Source organism: Ornithorhynchus anatinus, chromosome 21 (genome assembly GCF_004115215.2).
Source record: "Ornithorhynchus anatinus isolate Pmale09 chromosome 21, mOrnAna1.pri.v4, whole genome shotgun sequence".
Classification (NCBI taxonomy): Eukaryota; Metazoa; Chordata; class Mammalia; order Monotremata; family Ornithorhynchidae; genus Ornithorhynchus; species Ornithorhynchus anatinus.
In genome coordinates this window covers 2,729,407-2,741,790 of record NC_041748.1, presented here as the reverse complement: position 1 = coordinate 2,741,790, position 12,384 = coordinate 2,729,407, and positions in this window count along the sequence as shown.

Genomic DNA, 12,384 nt, shown 5'->3' with positions numbered 1-12,384 from the left:
GAATAGGGAGTAGGGAGGAAGTCATGGAGTCGGAAGGAACGATGGAGGAGGAACTAGGCTGTAAGCTCGCCGTGGGCAAGGGAACGTGTCTGTTGTACCGTCGTACCGTCCTTTCCCAAGCGCTTAGTACAGTGTTCCGCACACTGTAATCTCTCGGTAAATATGAGTGATCGATTGAACGGTGAAAGAGGAAATAGGAAGGAATAATAAAAGGGGAAGGGGGAAGCCGCGGAATAGGAAGTAGGAAGGCAATAGGGGACTAGCCCTCCTACCCCGTTCTTCCCCAAACGCTTCCATCCAGTTGTCTCCACTTCCCCCCCTCTGATTCTCCCCTGGGCTTAGGTTGGACTCCCCCCCCCCCCGGGTTGGGATGGACTTCTGGGGCTGTGATGGACTCCCCGAGACTGTGATGGACTCCCCGGGGCTGTGATGGATCTCCTGGGATCGTGAGGGACTCTCCGAGGTCGTGACGGACTCTCTGGGGTTATGACGGATCCCCCGGGGTTGGGTTGGACTCCCGGAGATTGTGATGGGCTCCCCGAGGTTGGGAGGACTCCCCGAGATTGTGACGGACTCCACGGGGTGGTGATGGACTCTCTGGGGCTGTGATGGACTCCGTGGGGTTGTGACGGATCCCCCGGAGTTGGGATGGACTCCCGGAGATTGTGATAGACTCTCTGGGGTTATGACGGATCCCCCGGGGTTGGGATGGACTCCCGGAGATTGTGATGGACCCTCTGGGGCCGCGATGGACTCCCCGGGGTCGTGACGGACTCTCTGGGGTTATGACGGATCCCCCGGGGTTGGGATGGACTCCCGGAGATTGTGATGGACCCTCTGGGGCCGTGATGGACTCCCCGGGGTCGTGACGGACTCCCTGGGGTTATGACGGATCCCCCGGGGTTGGGATGGACTCCCGGAGATTGTGATGGACCCTCTGGGGCCGCGATGGACTCCCCGGGGTCGCGACGGATTCCCTGGGGTTATGACGGATCCCCCGCGGTTGGGATGGACTCCCGGAGATTGTGATGGACCCTCTGGGGCCGTGATGGACTCCCCGGGGTCGCGACGGATTCCCTGGGGTTATGACGGATCCCCCGCGGTTGGGATGGACTCCCGGAGATTGTGATGGACCCTCTGGGGCCGTGATGGACTCCCCGGGGTCGCGACGGATTCCCTGGGGTTATGACGGATCCCCCGCGGTTGGGATGGACTCCCGGAGATTGTGATGGACCCTCTGGGGCCGTGATGGACTCTCCGGGGTCGCGACGGATTCCCTGGGGTTATGACGGATCCCCCGCGGTTGGGATGGACTCCCGGAGATTGTGATGGACTCTCTGGGGTTGTGATGGATTCCCCGGGGTTGTGATGGATTCCCCGGGGTTGTGATGGACTCCCTGGGGTTGGGATAGACTCCCTAAAACTGCGATGGACTCTCAGGGGCTGTGATGGACTCTCCGGGGTTACGATGGATCCCGGAGTTGTGACGGACTCCCCGAGGTTGCGATGGACTCCCCGGAGTCGCGATGGACTCCTCGTAGTCGTGATGGACTCCCCGAGGTTTTGACGGACTCCCAGGGCTTCAGCTCCTCGACGGGGACGGGGATGAGCAAATGAGACAAAGTCGGAGGGAGAACAGGGATCGAACCCCCGTTTTACGGAAGGGGAAACTGAGGCCCAGAGGGGTAAGGTGACCGGCCAGAGGTCACCCAGCAGACAAGCGGCGGAGAGGGGATGATAACGATGATATTCGTGAAGCGCTCACTCTGTGCCGAGCACCCTTCGAAGCGCCGGGGGAGATGAGACGTCATCGGGTCTTCCCCCGGGGGGGCTCCCGCTCTCCATCCTCATTTTCCCGATGAGGTCACCGAGACCCGGGGGAGTGAAACGACCGGCCCGAGGTCACCCGGCGGGCGGCCGGCGGAGCCGGGATTAGAACCCGGGACCTTCTGACTCGCCAGCCGGGGCCCTCGCCGGTAAACCCCGCCGCTCCTCCGCCGCCCCAGTACTCGGGGCGGGGCCCGGCACCTAGGCAGCGCTCCCCGAATGCCATAATCGTTATTATTCCTCAGTGGTGCGGTCATTAACACGCCGAGCTTCCTGTGAAGTCGCTTAACCGGGCCCAGCCCTGGTTTCTCACCTTATAATCATTTGAGTTTTATGGGCCCGGTCCTGCCAAACTCCATTTACCTAATGTGTCTGCAGCCCCGGGCGGGCGGGGACCGGGGAACCCGGGAGCCCCGGAGCCCAGGGCCCGACTCCTCCCGTCACGGTAATTACAGGCCGGCACCCGCCACCGCCCGCCACCGCCCGCCCGCGGCTCCTCGGCCTTCCCGGCTCCAGCCGGAGAACGCCGGTCCGGAGCCAGGAACCTCCCGGGGAGGCCGGGAGAGGAGGGAGGGAGAGGCGGGGGGGCCCGCGCGGCCCATCCGGGGGCCACTGGGGCTCCCCGGGTCGCCGGGCCGGCCGGGAGGGGGAGAGCCGGAGGACGGCGGGCCGGAGCCGGACATCGCGGCGTCGGGCGGGAGGGGAGGGCAGGAAGCCGCCGGGCCCGGGCCGGAAATCGAAGCGCCGGGCACGGCTGGTGGGGGGGAGGGTTATTGATCACAGTAAGCGTGATATGAGAATAATGACCGTGGTCTTCGTGAAGCCCTTACTCTGCGTCGTTCTAAGCGCCGAGGTAGATCCAAGCTTGGGCGCGCGGTCCCCATCCCCATTTGACGGAGGAGGGGACTGAGGCCCAGAGAAGGGAGGGGACCGGCCCGAGGTCACACAGCCGACCCGCGGCGGAGCCGGGATCGGATCCCGGGTCCTTGGGAGTCCCGGGCCCGGGCGCCGCCCACGAATCTAAGGAATTCCTTCGCTCACTCGGTCGTATTTATCGAGCGCTGACCGTGTGCGGGGCACCGGACCGGGCGCTTGGGAAGCGCGGTTCACCCATCCATCCATCCGGTCGTATTTATGGGGCGCTGACTGTGTGCAGGGCACTGGACTAAACGCCGGGGAGAGGACAGTTCGGCAGCAGAGCCCGGCGAGGGCCGGGAGGGGAGAGCTAGAAGACGCCGGGCCTCGTCCCGAAACCTCGGGGAGCTGGAAGATGCCCGATCCAGAAATCACGGCACCGGAGGAAACGGACGAGGCCGAGCGGACGGAGCCCGGGAGCCGGAAGGGCCCGGGGTCCTCCTCCCGCCTCCGCCCCTTGGGCGAATCACGGCGCTCCTCTGGGCCTCGGTTCCCTCGGCGGTAAAACGGGTGGCCCGGGTGGCCCAGCGCTTGACGCGGAGTGAGCGCTCGGCAAACGCCGGTCATTATTTTATCACCGTCGTCATTGCGGGGGAGGACGAGGACATGCCAGGATCCAGAGCGTGGGGTGGGGGGCGGGGGAGGGGGGGAGGAGCTGGAAAAGGCCGAACCAGAAGTGATCATGATAATTAAGGTATTTATTAAGCGCTTACTTAGTCCCAAGCACTGGACTAGCGCTGAGGTAGATACCTGCAAATCAGGTCGGACACGGTCCCCGTCCCCCGTGGGGCTCACGGTCTTAATCCCCATTTTACGGATGAGGTCACCGAGGCACGAGAAGGGAAGAGACTTGTCTAAGGTCACCCGGCGGACCAGCGGCGGAGCCGGGGTTAGAACCCGGGTCCTCCGACGCCCAGGCCCGGGCCCTGCCCGCCAGGCCACGCTCCTCCCCGGCAGGGGAAATCGCGGCGAGAGTCGGCGGGAGGGCCCGGGCCTGGGAGGCGGAAGGTCCCGGGTTCTAACCCCCGTTCCGGGTGACCCCGGGCCGCTCACTTCCCTCCTCCGGAAAACGGGGATGGAGACCGTGAGCCCCAAGGCCACCCGATTGGCCTGGATCCACCCCAGCGCTTAGTACGGTGCCCGGCACATAGTAAGGGCCTAGCACCTAACACACAGTTATCAACAAGGGACCGAATCTTGGAATCGCAGCACTGGGGGGATCCAAAGACGGCGGGCCGAATCCCGAGAGGGCAGCTCCGGGGGTCTTCGGGGGACGGGGGGTGGACCGCTGGATGAATACGTCCGTTTATCGTTGTAGTGTCCTCTCCCAAGCGCTTAGTACAGTGTTCTGCACACAGTGAGCGCTCAGTAAATACGGCGCAATGAACGATCGAAGTCGTTCTCCCGCCGGGCTCATCCCGAGACCGGCTTCCCCTCTGGTTCCCGCCGCGGGACGCGGCGACCTCCCGACGACCTCGTATCTCCCCCGGCGCTTAGGTCGGTGCTTGGCACGGAGTATTATCATTAATCACGATCGTGGTAATAACTGCGGTATTTCTTGAGCGCTTACTAGGTGCCGACCACTGTACTAAACGCCGGCACTAAGCACGTCCCCTCTTGGAAGCCCTCCTGAAGGCTCACCTCCTCCGGGACGCCTTCCCGGACTGAGCTCCGCTCCTCCTCCCCTCCCCATGGCCCCGACTCCCTCCCTCTGCTCTTCCCCTTTCCCCTCCCCGCGGCCCTGCTGGCTATTTGTAGATATTTATTATTCTATTTATTTATATTAAAACCCGTTTGGCTGCTTTGATGTGTATCTATATATTTCCATAATTCTATTTATTTATACGGATGCTATCGATGCCTGTTGACCTGTTTCGATGTCTATAGAGCTCTAATTCTATTTATTTCCACTGAGGCCTGTTAACCTGTTTCGATGTACATATCTCTATAATTCTATTTATTTCTATTGATCCCCGTTGACTTGTTTTGATATCTATAGATCTCCGATTCTATTTATTTCCACTGACCCCCGTTTACTTGTTTCGATGTGTATAGGTCTCTAATTCTATTTCTATCGATCCCCGTTGACTTGTTTCGATGTCTATGGAGCTCTAATTCTATTTATTTCCGTTGACCCCCGTTGACTTGTTTTGATATGTACAGATCTCTAATTCTATTTATTTCTATCGGTCCCCACTGACTTGTTTCGATGTGCATAGGTCTCTAATTCTATTTCTATTGATCCCCGTTGACTCGTTTTGACGTCTATAGATCTCTAATTCTATTTATTTCTATCGATCCCCATTGACTTGTTTCGATGGCTACGGAGCTCTAATTCTATTTATTTCTATTGATCCCCGTTGACTCGTTTTGGTGTCTATAGATCTCCGATTTTATTTATTTCTATTGATCCCCGTTGATTCGTTTTGATGTATATATTTCTCTAATTCTATTTATTTCTATTGATCCCCGTTGTCTTGTTTTGATGTCTGCAGGGCTCTAATTCTATTTATTTCTATTGACCCCCGTTGACTTGTTTTGATGTTTTGTTTTGAGAAGCGGCGTGGCTCAGTGGAAAGAGCCCGGGCTCGGGAGTCAGAGGTCACGGGTTCAAATCCTGGCTCTGCCACTTGTCAGCTGTGTGACTTCGGGCGAGTCACTTCGCTTCTCTGCGCCTCAGTTACCTCCTCTGTAAAATGGGGATTGAGATTGTGAGCCTCACGTGGGACAACCTGATGACCCTGTATCTGCCCCAGCGCTTAGAACAGTGCTGTGCACGTAGTAAGCGCTTAACAAATAGCAACATTATTATTATTATTATTATTATTATGATGATGTCTACAGAACTCTAATTCCATTTCTATTTATCCCCGTTGACTTGTTTCGATGTCTACAGATCTCTAATTCTATTTCTATTGATCTCCGTTGACTTGATGTGTCTGGAGCTCTGATTCTATTTATTCCTACTGATCCCCGTTGACTTATTTTGCTGTCTGTCTCCCCTCTTTGGGACCGCGGGCCCGCTGTGGGCGGGGAGCGTCACCCTTTGTTGCCGAACTGTACTTTCGAAGCGCTCGGTACGGCGCCCCGCACACGGTACGCGCTCACTGACTGACTGACTGACTGACTGAATGAATGAATGAATGAATGAATGAGCACTGTACTAAGCACTGTGCCAGATCAGCTCCCCCGCGGGGCTCACAATTTAAGTAGGAGGGAGAACCCGGGAATCTTAGGGTCCCGGGAATAGCAGGGGGATTAGGAGTAGCGCTTAGGAAGCGGCGTGGCTCAGTGGACAGAGCCCGGGCCTGGGAGTCAGAGGTCGCGGGTTCTAATCCCGCCGCCCCCCCTTGCCGGCTGGGTGACCTCGGGCGAGCCGCCGCGCTTCTCCGGGCCTCGGTTCCCTCGTCCGGAAAGCGGGGATGGAGACCGGGAGCCCCACGGGGGACCACCCGCCGACCCCGTATCTCCCCCGGCGCTCGGGACGGCGCTCGGCAGGTAGTAGGCGCTCAGTAGATGTCGTCGCTGTCGGCGGCAGCGGCCGTGATCGTATACGCTGACCCAGGAGGGTCGAGGAGGACGTGGACGAGTCCCGAAAAAGATGCTGGGAAAGGTGTCGCGGGGGGATCGGGAGGCCGGGCCCGGCCGGGGGGGACGGAGAGGCCGGGCCTGGGAGTCAGGGGTCGTGGGTTCTGATCCCGGCCCCCCACTTATCCGCTGCGTGACTTTGGGCCAGTCACTTCACTTCTCTGGGCCTCGGTTCCCTCGTCGGTAGAATGGGGATGAGGACCGCGAGCCCCACGGTGCGGGGGGACAACCTGAATACCCTGCGTCGATCCCAGAGCTTAGAACGGTGCTGGGCACGTAGTAAGCGCTCGGCAGATGCCGTAGCAATAATTATCATTATTATAAACAGGCCGGCGATAGTATCCGCGGGCCGCCGATTACGGGCTGAGGGCTGGATACGAGCACCAGATTGATCATTATCGGTCGTCGCTAAGGGCGGGGCCCGCGCCCGGCGCTGTGCCCAGGGGAGGGCGGAGGGGCCGGAGGTCACGGCCGGGGACCGGGGGCGGGAGAGAGGGACGCGGCGGTGAGCCGGGCCGGGGGAGGCGGCGTTTCTGTTGACGAGCGTCTCTCCGGGCGCTTTATAGACGTCTCTGCGGGTCGGGGCTCGTCCGGCCGGGCCGGGGGCGGGGGGCCGGGCCGGGCACCGGGCCCCGGGGACTCGGGGCCCGCGGGCCCGGGGCTCGCTTGGCTTCCCGGCCTCTCTCCCCGGGCCGGGGCCGGGGGGGGGGGAGACCGATAGGTACGACGGGCCGACCACGACCCGGACACGATCATTCGTCCGATGGTATTTATTGAGCGCTTACTATGTGCAGAGCGCTGGACTAGGCGCTTGGAATGGACAATTCGGAAACAGATAGAGACCGTCCCTGCCCGCGGACGGATCGGGGGAGACAGACAAAAACCCATAGCGATAAAACGAAAACAATAGCGATGAAGTAAAAGCGATGGTCACTGGTCGTCGTCGAGGGCCGGGTCCGCGCCGAGCACCGTGCCGAGCACTGGCGGGGAGGCCTTCGTGATGATGATGGTTTCGTCAAGCGCTCGCCAAGGGTCGAGCGTTGCTCTAAACGCCCGGCGTGGAGCCGGGTGAATGGGGTCGGACCCGGGCCCCGTCCCCCGCGGGGCTCCCGGTCTCCATCCCCGTTTTCCAGACGAGGGAACCGAGGCCCGGGGGAGTGAAGCCGCCGGCCCGAGGTCGCCCGGCGGACGGGTGGCGGAGCCGGGGTTAGAACCCGGGGCCTTCTGACTCCCGGGCCCGGGCTCTACCCACCGGGCCGCGCCGCTTCCGGCTTAGTGGGCGCTCACTGTGCGCAGGGCTCTGTACTAAGCGCTCGGGGGAGTCCAGCGCGGCAACAGACGGACTCATCTCCTGCCCACAGCGAGCCGGAGGACCGAGGCCACCGGTAACCGTGGTACTGATAATGATACTGGTATCTGTCGAGCGCTCACCACGCGCAGAGCACCGTTCTAGGGACTGGGGTTAGATACGGGGTCATCGGGTCGTCCCACCTGAGGCTCACGGTCTTCATCCCCATTTTACGGATGAGGTGACCGAGGCACAGAGAAGTGAAGCGACCCGCCCACGGTCACGCAGCTGACGGGCGGCAGGGCCGCGATTCGAACCCATGACCTCCGACTCCCGAGCCCGGGCTCCTGCCACTGAGCCGCGCTGCTTCTCTACCGATAACGATATTAACGATTACTGTGCTGTTTGCTAAGCACTCACTATGTGGCAGGCGCCGTACTGAGCGCTGGGGTGGACGGAAGGTCATCAGGCCGCCCCCCCGTGGGGCTCACGGCGGAAGCGGCGCGGCTCAGTGGCAAGAGCCCGGGCTCGGGAGTCGGAGGTCACGGGTTCGAATCGCGGCCCTGCCGCCCGTCAGCTGCGTGACCGTGGTCGGGTCGCTTCACTTATCTGTGCCTCGGTGACCTCATCTGGAAAATGGGGTGAAGACCGGGAGCCCCGCGTGGGACGACCCGGCGACCCCGTATCTCCCCCGGCGCTTGGAACGGTGCTCTGCACAGAGTAAGCGCTTAACAGATACCAACATCATTATTATCATCGTCCCCCTTTAACGGATGAGGTCACTGAGGCCCGGAGCAGCGAAGCGCCTGGCCCGAGGCCACGCGGCCGACAAGCGGCGGAGCCGGGATTAGAACCCACGTCCTCTGACTCCCAGGCCCGGGCTCCCCCCGCTGGGCCCCGCCGCTTCTCGGCTCGTCAGCGGCGTGACCTGGGGTCGGTCACTTCCCTCCTCTGGGCCTCAGTGACCTCCTCTGGAGAACGGGGATGGAGACGGTCAGCCCCACGGGGGGACGACCCGATGACCCCGTCTCCACCCCGGCGCCCAGAACGGTGCCGGGCACCTCGTGAGCGCCTAGTAGACACCATCGCCCTCATCGCCTCCGCCCCGGCGGGGATTTCGGAGAATGAACAGGGCGGGGGGTGACGAGGCCCGGAGATGGGAGGAAAACAGTATTTAGGCAGCGGGGCCCGAGGGTTCGGCCGGCGATAAGATTCGGCGATAGCGGCGCCGGATTTCCGATCCGGACGGGCCGGTTCGTTCGTCCCCCCGTGCGTTCGATCGTATCTACGGAGCGCTTCCACGGGCAGAGCGCTGCGCTGAGCCCCTGGGAGAGCCCGCCGGAACGATAGCGGACGCGCTCCCCGCCCGCAGCGAGGTGACGGCCCGGCACCCGGTAGCGGGGAGAGCCCCGGCCCGGGAGAGTGAAGGTCCCGGGTTCTGATCCCGCCTCCGCCGCTGGCCGGCCGGGCGACCTGGGGCCGGCCGCTTGACTTCCCTGGGCCGCGTCTGGAAAACGGGGCTGAGGAGCGCGAGCCGGGGACGGGGACCGCGTCCGGCCCCGCTAGCTCGGATCCACCCCGGGGCTTAGGACGGTGCCTCGCGCGTAGTAAGCGCTTAATGATGATAGTGATGTCGGTGTCCCTTTAGCGCTCGCTATGTGCGGAGCGCCGTTCTAAGCGCTGGGGGAGACGCGGCGTCATCGGGTCGTCCCACGTGAGGCTCCCGGCCTTCATCCCCATTTCGCCACCTCTATTAATTACGCTCCGAACCGCGAGCCCCGCGCGGCGGGACGGGGACCGCGTCCAAGCCGATCGTCTCCTGGCCACGCCGGGCGCTTAGAACGGTGCCTGGCACGCAGTGAGCGCTTGAGGAGCAGGGTGGTATCGACCGACGAATACTCTCATACCGTACATACTATATACCTGTTGCCGATCTGTCCGTTCCAAGCGCTTAGTACAGCGCTCCGCACACAGTAAGCGCTCGATAAATACTACTGAATGAATCAAAAGGATGGAAGAGAAAAGGCGGCCGGCCGGCCGGTCCAGCGTCGACCGTCCACGTCTTGCGGCCCTCCCCGTCCCGGAGTCCTCTGCGCCGCGGAGGCGGTCGGTCCCGAGCTTTGGGGTGACCCTTCGGTGGCGGGGGGAGGTAGAGTCCGGCCCTCGGCCCCCGACCCCGCGACACCGTGGGAAGCGGGGGGCCGGACTCAAATGGCCTGACCGAGATGGCGGCCCCCGCCTCCCGGCCCGGACCTCCCCCCGGCCCGTCGTCCCGAAATCCCGCCGCCGGAACCCGGGGATGCCAGGGCGGGGGCCCGCGGGTGCGGGACGGGGCCCGGCGTGAAGGTGCCGGGGCGGGAGAGCCACGGATCGGGTGGGTGGGTGGAAGGAGGCGGCAGCCGGGGGGGGAATGGGAACCTCCCCACGGATAATAATCTAATAACAATAATAACAATGATAGCGTTGGTATTTGTTAAGCGCTGACTAGGTGCAGAGCACCGTTTCAAGCGCTGGGGGAGATACGGGGTCATCGGGCCGTCCCACGTGAGGCTCGCGGTTAATCCCCGTCTCACAGAGGAGGGGACCGAGGCACCGAGAAGCGAGGTGACTCGCCCACGGTCCCACAGCTGACGAGCGGCAGAGCCGGAAGTCGAACCCACGACCTCCGACTCCGAAGCCCGGGCTCTTTCCGCTGAGCCACGCCGCCCAAGGATGGTATTCGTTAGACGCCGGCCACGTGCCGGGCACCGTTCTCGGCGCTGGGGTGGCCCGGCCATCTGTCGGCTGTGTGACCCTGGGCAAGTCCGTGCCTCGGTTCCCTCGTCTGTCAAATGGGGATGAAGACCGGGAGCCTCGCGTGGGGAGGACCCCATGACCCCGGATCTCCCCCGGCGCTCAGCACAGTGCTCTGCGCGTAGCAAGCGCTTAACGGATACCGACATTGTTATTATTAGTAGTACGAGGTCGTCAGGTTGTCTCCCGCGGGGGTCCCGGTCTTCACCCCCCTTTCCCAGACGAGGTCACCGAGGCCCAGGGGAGGCGAGCGGCTCGCCCGAGGCCACGCCGCAGACAAGCGGCGGAGGCGGGATCGGAACCCACGTCCTCTGACTCCCCGGCCCGGCCTCTTTTCCGCCGAGCCTCTCTGTCGCCCACCCTTAGGGACTGTGGGCTCGTTGTGGGCGGGGAACGTGTTCGTTTTCTGGTTCTACGGGACTCTCCCGGGAGCTGCTCAGAGAAGCAGCGTGGCTCAGTGGAAAGAGCACGGGCTTTGGAGTCAGAGGTCATGAGTTCAAATCCCGGCCCTGCCACTTGTCGGCTGGGTGACCGTGGGCGAGTCACTTCACTTCTCTGGGCCTCAGTTCCCTCATCTGTAAAATGGGGATTAAAACTGTGAGCCCCACGGGGGACAACCTGATTCCCGTGTCTACCCCAGCGCTTAGAACAGTGCTCTGCACATAGTAAGCGCTTAACAGATACCAACATTATTATTATTATTATTAGCTCAGTGCAGCGCTCCGCACACGGTGAGCGCTCAGCGGGTACGATCGAATGAAAACCACTGAAGGAAAGATCGTCTCCCCCGCCCTCTGTGGTAAGCCACCGGGTCTGCCCACTCTACCGGGCCTCCCCAAACCCCGGGCACACGGTGAGCGCTCAGTAGATAGGCCCGAGCGACTACGACCGTCTCTTCCGCCCTCTGCGGTGAGCCGCCGGCTCCGCCCGCCCTACCGGACTCCCCCGGACGCTCGGTACAGCCCCCCGCGCACGGCGGACGGTCCTCGAGGTCAGGGATCACGCCTCCTGACTCTCCCGGACTCTCCCAGGCGCTCAGTACAGTGTACCGCACCGAGTAGGGGCTGGCTAAGTGCGACGGGACGAAGGAAGGAACGAGAAGGCACGGGGGGGCGGCTCAGATTTGCGTGCGAGGCCTCGGGGCCTTTTATTATTGCTGCTCGTCACCAAGCCCGGGATCTCGTGGCCTTCGGGGACCCCCCGGACCCTCCGCACGATCCGGCCCTTCCCGCCCACGGGGGGCTTGGGGCCGGGGGCGGGGGCCGGGGGGAGGGGAGGGGTCCGGGGGGAAGAGACCCCCGGACTCCTGGGTCGGCGGGGGTGCGCTCCTCCGTCTCCGGTCCAGGCGGGGAGGGAGGGGAGGGAGGGTGTCTGCGTCTCTGTGCGTGGGGGGGGGGGGGGGCTTGTGTCTCTGTGTTTCTGTGTCTCTGTGGGGACCTCGTGTCTCTGCGGGACTGTGTCTCTGGGGGGAGGAGGGGGCTCGTGTCTGTGAATGTCTCTGTGTCTCTGTGTGCGGGTCTGTGTCTCTGGAGGGGTTGTGTCTGTGAATGTCTCTGTGTCTCTTTGTGTGGGTCTGTGTCTCTGTGTGGGGGGGGGCTTGTGTCTGTGCGTCTCTCTGTGTCTCTGTGTGCGGGTCTGTGTCTCTGGGGGGGGGGGTGCTCGTGTCTCTGTGTGTATTTCTGTGTCTCCGTGGGGGCCTCGTGTCTCTGTGAGGGGAGGCCTTGCGTCTGTGCGTCTCTGGGCGCGGGTCTGTGTCTCAGTTCGTGGAGGGGGGGTGTCGGGGAGAGGCGGGGGCCAACGGGTCCGAGAAGGGAGAGGAGGGGGACGGAGAAGAGGGAAGGAGGAAGAGGAGGAAAAGGAGGGGAGGAAGAAGGGAAGAGGAGGGAGGCCGGGAGAGGAGGAGGAAGATCAGAGGAAGAAGCGAGGAGGAAGAGGAGGAGAGGAAGAAGGGAAGAGGGGGAACAGGGGAGGAG